The sequence below is a fragment of the Agelaius tricolor genome, unplaced genomic scaffold (assembly GCF_023055355.1).
Source record: "Agelaius tricolor isolate 1412-34295 unplaced genomic scaffold, bAgeTri1.0.p SCAF_26, whole genome shotgun sequence".
NCBI classification, from domain to species: domain Eukaryota; kingdom Metazoa; phylum Chordata; class Aves; order Passeriformes; family Icteridae; genus Agelaius; species Agelaius tricolor.
Genome location: NW_027269286.1, coordinates 11,567,914 through 11,575,358, shown reverse-complemented (window position 1 = coordinate 11,575,358; position 7,445 = coordinate 11,567,914).

Below are 7,445 nucleotides of genomic sequence, written 5' to 3'. Positions count from 1 at the left end.
CAATCCTTAGTAGTCTAACTATGATATATTACAATTTTGAAACCAATGACTGACCTTTGTGTATTTATTTAGAATAGGTAGGAATGTGAAGTGTTTTGAAATTATTTTGACATATCAAGCATCAGAAAATACATTTATTTTCAAGAACACTGAATTTTATTTGACTCCTTTCAATATTGCTGGGACTTATAAATTTCCTGATCAATGGAGGCAATGGAGGTAAATCCCATAAATTTGCCAAATATCTTTACAAACTTAAATAGAGTTTTTAAACAACACATTATCAATCTAATCTGCTATTTTGTTAGCTAGTTCTGACACTGGTTTTCTGACTGTATCAGCACTGAAATTCTGATGGTCTACATAATATAACAGGCCAAAGCAGTTTTTTCTTCAATTATTTAATTAAATTTGATTTAATTTACTTCAATTCAATTTAAGAGTAATTAAACCCCAAATTTTTCAAAACAAATTTTGTTTCTGGTTTTAATATGGATAATAACCTAATATTTTAGCTCAGTAGTTAAGAAAACCATATATTAATTAATTATGTTTTGAAAATTATAATTTATATTAAAATCCCAAAAAAACAAAAACCAAACAAATAAAGGTGAAAATCTTTGGACCCGGATAATATTCAAGGTGAAGTACTGTTACTTAACAAAGAACTACATGGTTCTTCTCTCTGAACTATGAAATTTCAAAATCAAACCAGACTTGGTTTTAGGTGAGATCTTTTATTTTTCATTAACACCTTGAAGTTCTTCCATCTAAGATATGGAAGAACTGAAAGTCATCAAAACCTGTTTGAAATTTTTTTTCAGTTTAAATACTTTTTATCCCAAATGCTGGATTTACAGAAATGTGATTAGAAACAACAAATTAAATCAATTTATAGTAAAAGTAATTTTGATACCTCAGATACACCTTATTTTTATAACCATAAATACATAAAACATTTTAATGAATTAAAAATATCAGAAAATAAAAGACTAAACATTCCTCAAAATAAAATAATTGAAAAGTTGAAATATGAAGAATTGCTTATGAATTCAGCATAATAATATTTTTACCTTTAAAGCTGTCCAGAAAAGCTGAGAGAAGCACTCAGAAAATCAAGAGATTTCTTCTCATATGACTTGAATAATGGAATGTGATTCTAAAGGAACATAATGACATTCTAGCCTGGAATAAATCTCACATTTTAATAAATTTTAATCATTATATTATTATAAAGATCTTGAGCTTGAAGAAATCTAAGTAGGAATAATGCAGAGTAAAGTAAGATAAACAATAAATTATTCCTATGCTTAAAGGAAAAAAGAGGACACCCCACACATCCATATCAGGGGGGCAAAGATTTCAAACATAATATGACATATATGCAATTTTAAATTACATCAGCCTCAGCCAATAATTCACGCAGCATAGATAGGAGATCAGATAGAAATTCAACAACTTAAAATGAATAAGGCCAAAGAAAGAGAAAGGTAGAAGGAAATTGTATCGTCCAGATAATTTTGCAGTCTGGAATTACCAGAATAGAAGAGCTGCCAATGAAACAAAATTACTGTAATATGTCATTGGGAAAAGAAGAGAAAAGAACATAAAATGTTCAAATTGGTCTTTAAAATTGATTTGTCTCTTTTTTTCTCACTGATCTTTTGCCTCTGAAAGCCAGTGTGTGGACTTGGCATTTAAGAAATTGACTCCAGGTGGTTTAATGAAGGGAACATCCATAATAATTTGAACCAAATTTTATACTTTTCCTTATCAACAGGAAGACCTTTTAGCAGCCTTTCAGTACCTACAGGGGCAAATAAGAGACCCGGAAAATAACTTTTTACAAGGATATGTAGTGATGAGGGGGAATGGCTTTAACCTGAAAGAAGTTAGATTTGGAATAGATATTGGGAGAAAATTCTTTCTTTGAGGGTACTGAGGCACTCAAAAGGGTTGAAAAGTTATGGGTGTCCTATCCCTGGAAGTGTTCAGGGCCAGGTTGGATGGGGCTTTAAGCAATCTGATCTAGTGGAAAGTGTCCTTGCATATGGCAGCGGGATTAGAAGAATTGTTTTGATGTCTTTGAAATGCATGACACTTTGCAATTAAGAACTATGTTTATGTTTTACAGTGATAGGAACCAAAAAATGCAAGAGGTGCACAAGATGCAAGGATCTAATTGGCTGAATTCTCTATGTACCAGGAAGGAAGCTTCAAGTAAAAAATATTTACTTGAATGAGTTCTATTCATTCAAAGGTCAAGGTGAGGAAGAAAACAAAACATGTCCAAAAGAACAATTTGTATTTCACCTCAGAACAAAAGATATATTTCTATTTTTGCTTACAAAACAGCAGCAGAAAAAAACCTTTCTGAGCTAAAAAAACAACTTAAGTTTATTCTTAGCATCATTCTAGTGTACTACTTCATGGAATGACACAGAAAATAAAGTGGATCCAAAATGTTGTTTTGTGCTCTGTGGTGGTGAAGGAATTGACAGCTAAGGCCAACTGCCTGTGGCTGTGACTGTCAGAGGAGACTGTGCTCATTCAATGAGTTTCATATGAACATCTGAGTTCAATATTTGGGCTTAAAGGAAGAGGTATTGCCACAGCTGCACTACTAGAGAATTTTTTTAAATTGTATGGTAATAAATATGAAAGGCAAAAAAAGGAAGAGTATATATCAAATTGAGAATAAAGGATTAAAAAACAAGGTTAGATACAAATTAGCTATTATTTCTACTGTGAGGCAAAAATTATTTGAGAATTTTAGTTAAAGCACGCAGGATAGTTGTGGGTTTTTTGTTTTGCCAGATGTAAGGAGCTATTTCTGACTTTGAGTAGCTGCTGAATGCAATATATCATAGTTTCCATTACTCTGAGTAAAGACTAAGAAAAGGATCCAAAACCATTGGGAAAGAAAAAGACCTCAATAGGCTTCTTTGCTTTCATGTTTCTGTTTCTCCTTCTGCTTTCCTTAAGTTGCAAAAGAGGTATTACATCCTGACTGCTCCAATTTTTCTCTGATATTTAAAAGGAGCCAAAAAACCAAAACAAAAAATTTTCACAAGGGAAAGGCAGCTAGATACTCAGTTCCCTGATATTTCTCAAAACTAAAGACAATTTTAGGAATTATTTTCATGATCCATCAGTTTTACATACATAAAGTATCCATAATTTTTTTCTAAAGACCTTTGGAGCACAAGAGATAAGGGCATAAGGCTGAGACTTGTGTCTCTTAATCTTTGTGACATTACCTTTAAAACCTGCAAACCCTTCCTGCAAAACTGCCCCATATTACAGCTGGAATTCTAATTTGGCGAAATACTAGAATCTGGCCAGATCCCATCCAGAATACATTTGACTCCCTTGAATAAAATCACATCATAAACAGTGTTGCAAGGTCGGGTTTGCTTATGGAGCTTGTCCCTTCTGCTCTGTTTAGTGTTGCACATGCATGATCGAACACATATCCTGCTCATCCATGAGGATGTCCTTACCCGAGCTCAGAAAGATAACAAATACACCACATCTGCATCACCACTAGATGAAATTTTCCATGGCACATTTGACTGTCATTTTTTCTTACCTGCTTTTTGGCAATGATGAGAAGCCCACTAAATACCCTACCTCATGAAGACTGTTCCCTGAACCTCTTGAGAAATTCTCTGGTTATCGCAGCTATTCCAAGAATAAAGTGTGCAATTTCATAGGCTTGATGGCTTTTCAAAAAGCACTACCTACATATTAAAGTAAGGCTGCTAGAGCTTTTGAAACTATAAAGATTTTATTCTTCCCTTGGCATTATATGGAAGCTGCTCCATGCTATTTGGTTGATGCTGTGTTTCTCAAGGATAATACCAGACATAAATCTAACTTTTGTAAAAGGCAGACAAGTCAGAGTTTTCTGAAAAACAATAGCTATAAGTACTGATTTGCTTTTTGTGTCAGAAGCAGATCTGTTTGGGGTTTTGTGTGCTTTTTGTGGTTTAGGTTTGTGGGTTTTTTTAAGGAAGCAATTGTCTTCTGAGAAATATTCAATTTTGTGTTGGTTAGTAACAAAAAACATAAATATTTCTTAATCCTGGATTTTTTTAAAAGTTTGTATATGGCTTGCCATCTAAAAAATTCCTTTAGCAAACAGACTTCTCTATCACACAGGGAGCCTGGTCACCATGACATAAATAGACTCATTATTCACTCCTAATTCATTGCAGTAAACACCAGAGAAACAATTTCTAAGTATCTCATTTGTGGCTATTAATAGCTCTGTGCAGCTTTTTTCTTCTTATTTATTTTTCTTCAAAGCAATCTTCTTTACCCTGTTCCAGATCTTTTTGAACTCACAGGCATTTCTGTTTTGTTGGCACTGCAATTTTATCGCAATACCCTTTAAAAATGCATGTAAAATGTTCACTTTTCCAAGGCTATTGAATCATTAAACTTGTATTGCTTGCCATCATCCTGTTTGTTTGTGAGATAAAACACAAGAAATATTTTTTTTCATTAAAAAATTGTAAAGTATTCATTATATAATTGAATAGAGTTGCTAATTATCATCAGTATATTTACTTACTGAATCCCTTAGGAAATGCAAACATTTTAAAATGAAATTATACAAGTCCAAATAAATTTTAATGGACAAGTGTTAGATGTGCTATTCTTACTGAATAAAAGGGAAGACGTATTTCATCTTAATGATGGTGACTCAAATGTTTCAATTATATGAATGCTATTCCATCAGTTCTTAGATATTTGAATTAAATCCAATTGCATGTCATGTGTATAGAGTTTTGGGCATAGACAGCCATAGAAGGAAAAAAGGATAAGACAGAAAACAGTACCAAACAGCTGCAAAGATGAGCACAGAATTAAGGGTGTTTGTGTTGCTGCAGCATTCAACAGTTCTATAAAGTAGAACTTAATTTATCAAATAAAAAAATGAAGATCACACCATTAACAATCATTTGTCAGCAGTTTCTTTGGAGTGATTATCAAACATTACATTAGGACTATGTGGCCAAGAGCAAGAAAGAGTCCAGTTCATCAAAATGGCATTCACATGCAGTAAGGATAAGACCATACTATTTTCCTGCTATTTTCTGTCTTGTTCACAACACGCATATATATATATATAAATTCTGTGTTGTTCCCTGTGTAACATATAAATGAGATCCACAGGGCAGAGATCATTCAGAACTGCTTAAAACAGAACATTGATTCATAATCAAAATACATTTATCATTTGAATAATTTTAGATGTCCTGTTGGTGTGAGGATATATCTCAGCAGTGACTGAAGACTGGACTGGGAATATCCACACATCGATAGCAGTAGTGCTGGCTCAGTCACAGATAAGTAAAAAAGCTAAAATACTCTGCAGAAGAGGACCTATGGGAGACCAAGCTGAAAGCAAATCATCAAAAAATATTCCAAATAGGTATTTAAAATAATGTTGTTGGCAATAAGAAGCATCAAAAGCAGGTTGTCTAAGGGGGCTGCATTATCTCCACCTTTGGAGATATTCAGATCTTGACCAAACAGGGACTCCAGTTGCCTGCATTGTACTGACTCCTTTGATCATGGGGTTGTATTAGATGACTGTATTAGATGAGCTCTCTTCAGATATAAATCACTCTAAGATTTTCTAACTTAAAGTATTTTTGACTGTGTGTAGGTGGCATCATGGGGTGTTTACAGTTAGTCAAGAGAGTGTTCTACAGATTAAGCTATTGTATTTCTCCCAGTACCATAAGAAGGCCTGTGGCAGCAGGTACTGTGCTGAAGAAGAATAAGGGTCATCTCTTTCAACATTAAAGATAAACTTCAACATGCACAACTACACAAGAACACTAGTCCTCATGAAAAATATCTTTTGGCTAAAATAGATGTAAAGAAAGGAAAAGAGTAGTTCTGCATACAAGATATGGAAGAACTAAAGTCATTTTATGCCCAGAAACTTGTCATAATATTCATTATTCTCAGAGTTATCTCTTAAGTATGGGTCATTTAAGCATATAGATAATTTATCTCCAGAAAGAGAATATATTAAATTGATTTCCTTTTTCTCATCAAGAGAAAATGATCCCATTTTTTGCCATGCCTTAAAAAAAAACTATCATCACACATCAATATATACAGAACCATGTGTCTAAGTAAGTATATTTAGTTTGAGAAGGATAATTATTTTTTATCTTGTCCTCTTTTATGACTAAAAATAAATTATTAATATAAATTATTATTGCTCATGGATTTTTTTATTGACTATAAATACAAGAACATATTTACATTTTGAACAGAATTTTTAAGAGGCTTTTAGTTAGAGAAAAGACACATTTGAATTAGAAAATCATAAGAAAATGGAGCACTCAGTACAAAAAACTGGTAGAAGAATGAACAAAACTTTCTGTCAGGTACTGATTTCTGTTATAGCTTTGACTGAAGATTTTCAGCCTGCCCTGCTGAAAACTCACTGCTGATTACTGCTGTCTTCATAGATTTTCAAAGAAAATAAATTAAGAAGAAAGAGGATATCCATGCTTATGGAAAAAGTGTCACATATGTACTACAGATACTGCTTTTAACACTGCTTTTTCAGTTATTGTGGGGCATAGGAAGCAATGAGGGTTGTATGTGTATGAATGCATGTTGCTACAACATAGTGATTAAGTTTCCACAGTTTCTGATTAATCACATTTGTTAAAATTCTAAGTCATGGCCTGCAATTGGATCACTAAATGTTTCAGCAAGTGCATTCAGCAAAAGCCTTTATAAACTAAGAAACACAAAATCATTTAATCTGTTTGTATTGCAGTAATTAGAGAAAAGACATAATGACTTCCACTCAGGGACAGAAAGATATAGACAGAAAGAACAAGGACAAAAATGTTTAAACTGCTGACTGATAAGGTGATCATCTAGGCAACTATGCCCAAATGGCTTGCACATTTTGTTTAAAAAAAACTCTGCTCTGGCAAAAACCTGTCTTTTGTGTGCTGCAACAAAACCCCTGCTCAGGTCCTTGAGTTCACCACCTGGCCTTCTCTCCATGAGTAAAACAAGAGTTAACCTTGAGGTCTGATGTTCCATGCTCACTGTTTATGACTGCATGTCAAAAAGAAGAAGAAAATGGTTTGTTTACTAAGGCAGGGACAGAAAACAATGAGAGTCACATGGAAATAATATCCCTGTTCTCCCAGAAGGATGTTAACAGTTATTATATTGCACCACAAGGATGTGTCATCTCTAACCTAGCAATTCATTTACTCTTCTCTCAAAAATGAATGTACTGTAGAGGAAATTTATAACAAGAATTTGAGGGGAAAGTAAATCAATCTTATCTTCAGCCAGCAAGCAATAATACACACTAACAGGGGCAGACAGGACTTGTCCAACACTGTGGCTCACTAAAGAGGAAGTTATTGATTTGTGTTTGCCTTTTT